General features: G+C 34.5%; 1 long non-coding RNA gene across 1 annotated transcript in view; it reads left to right on the plus strand.

The window, feature by feature from the left end:
- Positions 1 to 11,194, plus strand: part of LOC121031699 (uncharacterized) — a 30,038-nt gene extending 18,844 nt beyond the window's left edge. The window contains exons 4-5 of the long non-coding RNA XR_005790855.1: positions 8,523 to 8,694; positions 10,965 to 11,194. This is a non-coding gene — a long non-coding RNA (uncharacterized LOC121031699). The remainder of the gene's footprint in view (positions 1 to 8,522; positions 8,695 to 10,964) is intronic.
- The last annotated feature ends 1,383 nt before the right edge of the window (positions 11,195 to 12,577 follow it).

Consider the following 12,577-nt stretch of genomic DNA (forward strand, 5'->3'; position numbering starts at 1 on the left):
CTGATATGTGAATTCAGCAATGTGGCAGGATACAAAATCAATGTACAGAAATCAGTTGCATTCTTATACACTAACAAGGAAGCAACAGAAAGACAAATAAACTGATCCCATTCACAATTGCACCAAAAAGCATAAAATACCTAGGAATAAACCTAACCAAAGATGTAAAAGATCTGTATGCTGAAAACTATAGAAAGCTTATGAAGGTAATTGAAGAAGATATAAAGAAATGGAAAAACATTCCATGCTCATGGGTTGGAAGAATAAATATTGTCAAAATGTCAATACTACCCAAAGCTATCTACACATTCAATTCAATCCCAATCAAAATTGCACCAGCATTCTTCTCAAAACTAGAACAAGCAATCCTCAAATTCATATGGAACCACAAAAGGCCCCAAATATCCAAAGTAATAATGAAGAAGAAGACCAAAGCAGGAGGCATCACAATCCCAGACTTTAGCCTCTACCACAAAGCTGTAATCATCAAGACAGCATGGTAGTGGCACAAAAACAGACACATAGACCAATGGAATAGAATAAAAACCCCAGAACTAGACCCACAAAAGTATGGCCAAATAATTTTTGACAAAGCAGGAAAGAACATCCAATGGAAAAAAAGACAGTCTCTTTAACAAATGGTGCTGGGAGAACTGGACAGCAACATGCAGAAGATTGAAACTAGACCACTTTCTCACACCATTCACAAAAATAAATTCAAAATGGGTAAAGGACCTGAATGTGAGACAGGAAACCATGAAAACCCTAAAGGAGAAAGCAGGAAAAAACCTCTCTGACCTCAGCCGTAGCAATTTCTTACTTGACACCTCCCCAAAGGCAAGGACATTAAAAGCAAAAATGAACTACTGGGACCTCATGAAGATTAAAAAGCTTCTGCACAGCAAAGGAAACAACCAACAAAACGAAAAGGCAACCAACGGAATGGGAAAAGATATTTGCAAATGACATATCGGATAAAGGGCTAGTGTCCAAAATCTATAAAGAGCTCACCAAACTCCACACCCGAAAAACAAATAACCCAGTGAAGAAATGGGCAGAAAACATGAATAGATTACTTCTCTAAAGAAGACATCCAGGGGCGCCTGGGTGGCGCAGTCGGTTAAGCGTCCGACTTCAGCCAGGTCACGATCTCGCGGTCCGTGAGTTCGAGCCCCGCGTCGGGCTCTGGGCTGATGGCTCAGAGCCTGGAGCCTGTTTCCGATTCTGTGTCTCCCTCTCTCTCTGTCCCTCCCCCGTTCATGCTCTGTCTCTCTCTGTCCCAAAAATAAATAAACGTTGAAGAAAAAAAAATTTAAAAAAAAGAAGACATCCGGATGGCCAACAGGCACATGAAAAGATGCTCAACATCGCTCCTCATCAGGCAAATACAAATCAAAACCACACTCAGATATCACCTCACACCAGTCAGAGTGGCCAAAATGAACAAATCAGGAGACTAGAGATGCTGGAGAGGATGTGGAGAAACGGGAACCCTCTTGCACTCTTGGTGGGAATGCAAATTGGTGCAGCCACTCTGGAAAACAGTGTGGAGGTTCCTCAGAAAATTAAAAATAGACCTACCCTATGACTTAGCAATAGTACTGCTAGGAATTTACCCAAGGGATATAGGAGTACTGATGCATAGGGGCACTTATACTCCAATGTTTATAGCAGCACTCTCAACAATAGCCAAATTATGGAAAGAGCCTAAATGTCCATCAACTGATGAATGGATAAAAAAATTGTGGTTTATATACACAATGGAGTACTACGTGGCAATGAGAAAGAATGAAATATGGCCATTTGTAGTAACATGGATGGAACTGGAGAGTGTGATGCTAAGTGAAATAAGCCATACAGAGAAAGACAGATACCATATGGTTTCACTCTTATGTGGATCCTGGGAAACTTAACAGAAACCCATGGGGGAGGGGAAGGAAAAAAAAAAGAGGTTAGAGTGGAAGAGAGACAAAGCATAAGAGATTCTTAAAAACTGAGAACAAACTGAGGGTTGATGGGGGTGGGAGGGCGGGTGATGGGTATCAAGAAGGGCACCTTTTGGGATGAGCACTGGGTAGTTGTATGGAAACCAATTTGACAATAAACTTCATATATTGAAAAAAGAAAAGATACTCACTGGACTTGACAAAAGATGAAGGATATCAATGAGACCCTTATCACAGAGATAAAAAAGAACCAATCAAAGATTACAAACACAATAAATAAAATTAAAAATACACTTGATGGAAAAAATAGCAGGCCAGATGAACAAAGTAATCACCTGGAAGAGAGAGTAATGGAAAATAACCAAGCTAAGCAAAGGAGAGGAAAGAAAATTATGCAAATTGAGAATAGTCTTAGTGAAGAATGGGTTCAAACTTAAGGGACCATCAACCTAATGTGGACTGTTCTATGCCAAAGATATTATATGCAAACTTAATGGTAACCACAAATCAAAAACCAGTAATATGCAAAGATTAAAGAAAGAGTAATCCAAGTATATCACTAAAGAAAGCCAACAAAACATGAAAGAGAATGAGAAGGATCAAAGAAAATCTACAGAAGCAACTTCAGAATAAGTAACAAAGTGGCAATAAATACATATCTATCAATAATTACTTTAAATGTAAATGGACTGAGGGCACCTGGGAGGCTCAGATGGTTAGGTGACTTGATTTTGGCTCAGGTCATGATCTCAGATTTGTGAAATCGAGCCCCACATTGGGCTCTGAACCAACAGTGTAGAGCCTGTTTGGGATTCTCTCCCTCTCTCTCTTCTCCTTTCCCCAACCCCTGCTGTCATGCTCTCTCTCAAAAAAAAAAAAAAAAAAAAACAAAAAAACAAAAAAAACAAAAAAACAAACAAACAAAAAAAACACACACTTTAAATGTAAATGGACCAAATGCTCCATTGAGAATGCATAAAATGGCATAGTGGATTAAAAATACAAGACCAATCTATGTGCTGCCTACAAGAGACTCATTTCAGAACGAAAGACACCAATAGTTGAAAGTGAGAAGATAAACATGTATCAAATGGATCTCAAAAGTAAGCCAAGGTAGCAATGCTTATATTAGACAAAATAGACTTTAAAACAAAGACTGTAATAAGAGACAAAGAAGGACACTACATCATAACAAAGGGGACGAGCCAAGAGAAGGATATAAAAGTTGTAAATATTTATTACGCAGCACAAGAACACTCAAACATAAAACTGTTAATAACAAACTAAAGGAAATAATCAATAGTAATACAGTAATAGTGGGGGACATTAACACTGTACTTATATCAACAGGTTATCCAATCAGGAAATCAACAAGAGTGGCTTTGAATGACCCACTAGATCTGCTGGATTTAACACATTCAGAATATTCCATGCTAAAACAGCAGAATATACATTCTTTTCAAGTGCACGTGGAACCTTCTCCCCTTCTCTGTAACACATCACATATTAGGCTACAAACTAAGTCTCAACAAATTTAAAAAAAAGTCACACTATGCATCTTTTCTGACCATAACACAACTCTATGAAACTAGAAATCAACCACAAGAAAAATCAAAAGAGCACAAATACATGGAGGTTAAATGACATGCTACTAAAAAAATGGGTGAACCAAGAAATCAAAGATGAAATAGACAACGACAATGAAACAAGTGAAAATGCACAATGGTCCAATATCTTTGGGATGCCGCAAAAGTTGTTCTAAGAGGGAAGTTGATAGCAATGCAGGCCTACCTCAAGAAGACAAGGTCAAACAATCTAACTTTACACCTAAAGGAACTAGAAAAAGAAGAACAAACAAAACCCAAACAGACAAAAAAAGGAAAAAATAAACAGAGCAGGAATAAATGATATAGAAACTATAAAACAAGGGTACCTGGGTGGTTCAGTCAGGTAAGCATCTAACTTTCCCTCAGGTTGTGATCTCATGGTTTGTGGTTTTGAGCCCCACATCAAGTCTTGGGATTCTCTTTCCCTCTCTCTCTCTTCCCCTTCCCCACTTGCACACACACTGTCTCTCAATATAAATAAACTTAAATAAAAAGAAACTACAAAGCAAAGCAAAACAAACAAACAAAGAAAAAAACAACAACAACCAATACCAAAAACAGACCAAAAAAAAAAGCAAACAAACATTAGAACACATCAATGAAACTGGGAGCTGGTTCTTTGAAACAACCAAATTGATAAATTTCTTGCCAGACTCAAGAAAAATATTTAAAAAATAAAAAAGAGAGATCAAGTAAAATCACTAAAGAAAGAGGTTAAATAAACACTATAGAAATATAAATAATTGTAACAAAATATTATGAAAACCTATATGTCAACATAATGAACAACTAGAAGAAAAGGGCAAATTCCTAGAAATGTATAACCTATCAAAAGTAAAGCAGCAAGAAATATAAAACCTGAAAAGACAAATTGCCAGCAATGAAGTTGAATCAGTAATCAAAAAATTCTCAAAAAAACAGAGAAGTCTAGAACCAGACAGATTCACAGGTAATTCCTATCAAACATTTAAAAAAGAGTTAATGTCTATTCTTCTCAGACTATTCCTAAAAATAGAGGAGTAAGAGAAACCTCCAAATTCACTCTATGAGGCCAGTATCACTCTGATACCAAAATCAGATAAAGACATAAGGGAAATATCTCAAATGAATATAAATGTAAAAATCTTTAACAAAATACTAGCAAACCAAATCCAATAATGCATTAAAAATAATTAACTTCAATCAAGTGGGATGTATTCTTGGGACATAAGGGTGTTTCAATATTTTTAAATACAAGGGTGTTTCAATATTATCAACCAACATAATATGTCACATCAATAAAAGAAAGGATAAAATCATATTATTTCAATAGATGCAAGAAAAGCATTTGACAAAGTACAACATCCATTCATGATAAAAAACCTTCTGTAAAGTAGGTCTATAGTGAACATACCTCAACATAATAAAGTCTTTATACTTAAAAAAAAAAAAAAAAACACCCAACATGATACTCAATGGTGAAAAAAATGAGAGCTTTTCCCCCGAATGTCAGGAATAAGACAAGGATGTCCACTCTTACCACTTTTATTCAACATGGTAATGGAAGTCCTAGGCATTGCAACTGAACAACCTAAAGAAACAGAAAGCATCCAAATTAGTAAGAAATTAGAACTTTCACTATTTTCAGATGACGTGATACTTTATGTGGAAAACCCTAAAGACTTCATCAAAAAACTACTAGAACTGAAATTTAATTTGGGAAAGTCACAGGATACAAAATCAATGTATAGAAATCTATTGCATTACCATACACTAATAATGAAGCAGCAGAAAGAGAAATTAATAAAACAATCCCATTTACAATTGCACCAAATACAATAGGATATCTAGCAATAAACTTAACCAAAGACATGAAAGACCTGTACTTTGTACACTGTAATAAATTGATGAAAGAAAGTAAAGATAACAAAAAGAAATAGACAACCCATGCTCATGGATTAGGAAAATGATTATTGTCAAAATGCCTATAGCAGCCAAAGCAATATACAGAATTATTTTCTTAAATTTTTAATTAGTGAGAGAGAGAGACAGAGAGCCAACAGGGTGGCACCAAGAGAGAGGGAGACATAGAATCCTAAGCAGGCTCCAGGCTCTGAGGTGTCAGCACAGAGCCCAAGGCGGGGCTTGAATTCACGAACCAGGAGATCATGACCTGAGCTGAAGTTGGATGCTTAACCAACTGAGCCTCCCAGGTGCCCGAACAATCTACAGATTTAATGCAATCCCTATCAAAATACTAATAGTATTTTTCAGAGAACTAGAACAAATAATCCTAAAACTTGTATGAAGCCAAAAAAAGACCTCAAATAGCCAAAACAATCTTGAAAAAGAAATATAAAACTGACAGTAGCACAATTCCAGAATCCAAGTTATATTACAAAACAGTAGCGATTAAAACAGTAGAGTACTGGCTTAAAAATAGACATATAGATGAATGGAATAATAAAGAACCCAGAAATAAAACCGCAACTATATGGTAAGTTAATCTTCAACAAAGCAGGAATGAATATCCAATTGGAAGATGACAGTCTCTTCAACAAATACTCTTGAAAACTGGACAGGTACAGTCAAAAGAATGAAACTGGACCATTTTCTTTCACCACACACAAAAGTTAACTCAAAATGGATTAAAGACCTAAATGTTAGACTTGAAGCCATTAAAGATTCAACAAGAAAACATAAGTAGTAATTTCTCTGCCATCAGCCTGAGCAACATTTTTGTAGATATGTCTCCTGAGGCAAATAAAAGCAAAATAAACTATTGGGGCTACACCAATATAAAAAGTTTCTGCATGGTTTAAGAAACAATGAACAAAACTAAAAGGCAACCTAATGAGTGGGAGAAGATATTTGCAAATGATATATCTGATAAACAGTATCCATAATAAACATAAATAACTGATACAACTCAACACCTAAAAAACAGTAATCATTGAAAATTGGCAGAAGACATGAACAGACATTTCTCAAAAGAATAAATAGCCAACAGACACATGAAAAGATGCTCAGTATCAGTCATCATCAGGGACATGCAAATCAAAACCACAATAAGATATCGCTTCGCATCTGTCAGAATGGCTAAAATCAAAAACACAAGAAACAACCAGTGTTGGTGAGGATGTAGAGAAAAATAAACCCTCGTGCATTATAGGTGGGAATGAAAACTGGTACAGTCACTGTGGAAAATACTATGGAGGTTTCTCAAAAAATTAAAAATAGAACTATTCTGGGGGCTCCTGGGTGGCTCAGTCAGTTAAACATCTGACTTCGGCTCACGTCATGATCTTATAGTTTGTGGGTTCAAGCCCTCCATCAGGTTCTGTGCTGACAGCTCAGAGCCTAGAGCCCACTTAGAATTCTGTCTCCTTCTCTCTCTGCCCTTCCCCTGCTCATGCTGTCTCTCTCTCTCAAAAATAAATAAACATTAAAAAAAACAGGATTACTCTGAAATCTAGTAATCACACTACTGGTTATTTGCCTAAAGAATACAAAAACATTAATTCAAAGGGAAATATGCAGCCCTATGTTTACTGCAGCATTATTTACAATAGTCAAACTATGGAAGCAGCCCAAGAGTCCATGGATTGATGAATGGTATACGTGTGTATGTATATAGATATGTATACACACATAATGGAATATTACTCAGCCTTAAAAATAATGAAATCTTACCATTTACAACATGGATAGAGGTGGAGAGTATTATGCTAAGTGAAATAAGTCAATCAAAGAAAGACAAATACCATATGATCTCAGTCATGTGGAATTTAAGAAACAAATGAGCAAAGGAAAAATATGACAGAGGAAACAAACCAAGAAACAGATTTTTAATTATAGAGAGAAAAAAACTGATGGTTACCAGAGAGAAGGTAGATGGGGGTGGGTAAAATAGGTGATGAGGATTGAAGTGTACACTTACCATAATGGAAAAAGAAAAAAAATACACAAAACATGAAGGATTCTTAAGGCAAAAAAAAAAAAATTCAACAAAGCAATATATGGACAAAGATAGTCAATGTAGGTATATAGGAACACTTTATGGCCCTATACATTGTATTTTTCATAATAATAAATTCTTGGAAAAGATGGTAAATTTATTCTTATTGAGCCAGTACAAGTGAAGCACAGTAATTAAATTCCAAGACCTATTGCTACATATATTTTCCCTGAGAATTACGCAATATGTATTTTTAAATTTATTTTTTCTAATAATTATTTTATAATATTAGCTCATATTCATAGTACTAAAACTTGTCCAAATTATTAGCAAGAATATTTTATCATAAATTTTATGTCTTCATGGCCATCTTTAGTTAACATGACAATGCTGATAGTACCAAAACATATCCATATAATTGAAAAACAGATTTTGAAATTAAATCTAACGATCCTGGCTGATTTTTATTTTCTATTACAGCCAGATGCCTATTGCTTTTCAGCCCTTGTTCTAAATATATAAGTAGTAATTTCCCTCTTCTCTATGTTCTTTTGTCTCCCAAAGCACCTAAATTCTTGTGCCTTACACAATGTTCCTATTGTGGAAAACTTATCTTTTCCTCCAACTGTTCATTGTCTAGGCTTTGAAACCTAGTCTTCCACTTCTAGGAATTAATAGTAAAGATCTTTTTTTAAGGGATTTTAAAAGAGAAGGACTTTTCTTTTGAATTTATACTTTTCTTTCTTTTTGAGTTTTAAATGAAAATCATGTAATGGTTTTATGAATACAATTTAATAATACAGAAAATAAACATTTAAGATACCTATAATTTTAGATACTTCAGCATAGAATGTATAATATTATGTTTTCCTACTTAATTCAAGCTTTAAATCCAAGGTAATAAATTAGAGAAAATCTACAACACAGAGGTAGTCAACTGGCATTATTTCAGAAAGGTCAAACTTTAGAGGTAATGCTATAATCTACTCAGCTAGCCATATCTCTGTCAATTTGTGAAACTTTGCCCTATAGGTATAATAAATATCAGATGGGACTTTTTACCAGTGAAATCATAGCTTGTAATCAGCACTGCATCTTGCTACTGGTGTGAGGGGATCCTTTGCCTTATGCCAACTAGAAGGCTATCGAAATCAACCCACGGGATGTTGCCACATTTACCCTGATAGAACTTTTCATACAAGAGGTAAGAATGCATAAAAGGAGACAGGGAGTTTAGTGCATGCGTTCTTGAACGACTAGTGACTGTTTTCTAATAACTTTTTCTGATACATATTTGTATTTATGGCATAATTTGGACTGGGCTTTCTTTAATTACAATATTTGAGTCAGGTGAATGGATAGCTACTCATAAATTCAAATTTATTCTAGGTCAAAGGGTTACTTTTGAAGGGTTTTAAGCAAGAAGAGGCATGATACATTTAGTATTTTAGAGCAGGAGATACAATGAGGAGCTTAAACTGTGATGAGTTGGAAAAACAGACAGGAAGGCAAACATCAAAGTAAGTAAACAGATTTTGTCTGTATTACTTTCCCTTTTTTCTTCTATCAAAATTCCCCTAGCAGTCATCACAAAATAATATCTCAAAGGTATTATATTTATTGCTTGTGGGGATATTAATAGAAAAGATCTTAAGGCCTTCATTGCTGACTTTGGGTTATACAGCAATCAAGCTCTAGAGAAAGACATGACTGTGCACAAAGTTCAACAAAATGTCATTTAGACAATAAACATTATCCAACAATAAATGGCATGATATAGGATATAGTGAATGCTCAAACGGAGGGTTGGATTCCATTCTGTTGAGTTGTGAAGGAAGATAGAATAAGCTGAAGCTTGGCAGCAGGGAATATTTGAATAATGAGCAATTCAGCTATTTGGATGTTAGAGCCAATAATTAATTTACTAAAATGATTAAGATTCATTAAACACCACTTTTTCCTTAAACCCTTTACCTAAATATTCCATATAAGTAAGTAGCAAATATTGATGTTTTAGTTTTGTTTGGCTTCCTGATGGATATGGCTCAAACCAGAAGCTGTCAAACCAACTGTGTTAATTTTGATGGAACAACCCTATCAATAAGGTTCAACAAACATTTGTGTTATCATGACCAGCCATGTTTACGTAGATGACACTGGTTTGGTTTTGTTGTTGTCATTTGTTTTTTGATTATTTTTACATGGAACACACAAGAAGTATAACCTTATTGCAGTGCAAACTTTTCAGAAATACCGGCCTGGCTCTGGGCAATATACCCTAGGGTGTAAACACAAACTGGCATAAATTCTCACATGGATGGGATATTCAGGATGGTCTGTTAAAATCAACAAATCTCCCCTACCTGGGAAGGCAAGACATAACCCTAGTGATATGTCTGAATAGGAGCCACAAACACACAGGCTTTTGAACTTCCAAGAGTCACTGTTCCCTGCCTATGCCCTGAACTCTAGAGCATATTTTAAAATTTACTTTAATCTATTTCAAAATTTCTGGTGTTCTATTACTGCCAAAGTGTTGGGAGCATTTATACTATATTGTGACTTCATTTTTAGTAAATATTTAGGGCATTTTTACTTAATTTCCTCTCAAAGCAGTCAGAGCCCAAAAAGGGATAACTCTGTTAAATGCAGCATTTTTTCCTCAAATAGATTAGAAATCATCTACATTCATGGAAATCTTCAGTATAAATCATATAATTGCTGACAATTATCTGAATTATGAAGCACATTTAATTTAAAACCATTTTTCTCCAAATGAAAATTATGTCCAAATAGCAAGTACCTTAAGAGAGAATTCTAAAATGGAAATACTGACATAAAGTTAACAAAAACAACTCCAGAAGTCAAGATTCTGATAGAAATAAATTGGATTTATGCTTGTGTTGTATATTGTCTATTCCTTGCAAAGGAACAGCTAGGGGAAAATCAGCAATACTTAAAATTCTGTTAAGCTTAATGGATTTGCAGGTTTGAATTTCCAGTTGTGAGTTACATGAAAATCTGCAAAGAAAGCAATATATACAGCTAACTAATTACCACTATTAGTAATCAACCCCCATATGTTTATATTTTCTTGAACCCAGAAAAGATGCAAGTTAGTGTGTAATTTTGTAGAAAGTCCATGTAGTGAATAAAAATACTGTGTGCATAGGAACTTCTAATTGTATGTTTTATCTCAAACTTAAACCATTTTTATAAAGCAGAAGTCAGTGGGTAGCCACAGCTGGTTAACAGGAGAAAGCACTTACTACTCAGAGAACTCATTCATGAATGGCTTGAGCTGACTTGAAATGGAGAGGACCCTATCACAAGCAAAGCAGCCACTGGGAAGATCTAAATATGTTTTTGTTTTAAGATTACACTGATTTTGACATAAACATCCCACCTTTTTCTTTTTTTTTTTTTTTCTTCCTTCCTTCCTTCCCTTGGATGTCATTTCTGTGAAATTTGAAGCTCTTAAAATCAAGAACTGAAGTCTGGAGAGAATCAAGGGAAGTACAAATGTGTAAAAATATTGAGTGCCAGATTTATCACTAATAATTTATTCTCTTAACACCTTGCAAAGTACACTTCCACTGTTATTTGCATTTTGAAGGTTAAAAAACAAATCTATAAACCCATTGACTTTTATAAACTTCTACGTAAGATATCTCAACCAAAATAAAGTTCTATGAGAATTTTGAGTTTTAAGAACTCATTCTTCCATGCCCTCATTCCTCATACTCCCCATCCAATACTCGTCAAAAGACAACTAAGAAATATGGTTAAAATGACACCAAGAAAAAACAATTACTTCTTAGTAATTATTAGGGTAAAAGTTTAGTGAGTTAAGTTACTCTTAAATTCATTTACTTATATTATTTTCAGGTAATATATGTCCACATATCTTTTAAAATAAAATAAAAACCTAAAATGATGGCCATTGCCATACCAATCCCACTGTAATTTTTGCTTCTTCAAGTCAACTCATTTTAAGTAGTATCATCTTCTTTTTGTTTACTTTCCTTTGGTATTTAACTTCATGTTTTTAAATAACATAGCATGTTGCTTTGTAGTTTTTTTATAGCTTTGGACTTTTACATATGGACTTATTTCTAATGGATGATTACAGTTTAGCTTACATTATACCCCTGAAATAAATATACCTCTACCAAACCAATATATCATTCCAGTTGATATAAAGGCATGGAAAAGTAAATCTTAGAATATTAGCAAAAGAAGATTTTGTAAAATAGTAACCAGTAAATAGGTAGTGGTTATAGATAGAGATGGATTTAAATGGAATCTACACTAATTACATAAACCACAGAAATCCTATAGTCCTGTCCAAGATTTCTGCAAATTTCTCAGTGCCACTTAATACTATAATTCTGTAGCCTTTTGTCTATATTTACCTTCTACCAAATTGATTGCACTGAGAAACTAGGCCATAGTTTCATTTTCAAAATTAAAAAGAAAAAAAAAACTGTCACTGAATAAGTGAAAAGCCCCTTTCTGCCTAATTTTTGAGATGCTTGTATTTTCATGATTAGAGCATTCTCCTTATGGTCAGTCTCTCTTCCCCCTATTATAGTACACATAAAACATCCTTCTCAACTTATGAAGGAGTATCTCCTAAAAAGCCATCATCAACTGAAAATATTGTAATTCCAAAAAGCATTTTTTTCCACGTATCCTACCAAACATCACAGCTTAGCGTAGCCTAGCTTGAACATGCTCAGAAACCTTATATTAGCCTATACTTGGGAAAAATAATTTAACACAGAAACTACTTTTAATGAACCCTTGAGTATCTCATGTAATTTAAAGAATGCTGTGCTGAAAGTGAAAAACAGATGGCTATATGGGTATAGAATGGTTGTAAGTGTATTGGTTGTTTACCCTCGTGTTTGTATGGCTAAGTGTGAGCTGTGGCTCACTGCCACTGCCCAGAATCAGGAAAGACTATCTTGCTGCTTATCCCTAGCCCAAGGAAATATCGACATTTAAAATCTGAAATACAGTTTCCAATTGACTGTATATCACCTTCTGCTACTGTAAAGTAGAAGAATTTTGTCAGACCATCA

The sequence above is a fragment of the Herpailurus yagouaroundi genome, unplaced genomic scaffold (assembly GCF_014898765.1).
Source record: "Herpailurus yagouaroundi ecotype Mexico unplaced genomic scaffold, PumYag 141, whole genome shotgun sequence".
NCBI classification, from domain to species: domain Eukaryota; kingdom Metazoa; phylum Chordata; class Mammalia; order Carnivora; family Felidae; genus Herpailurus; species Herpailurus yagouaroundi.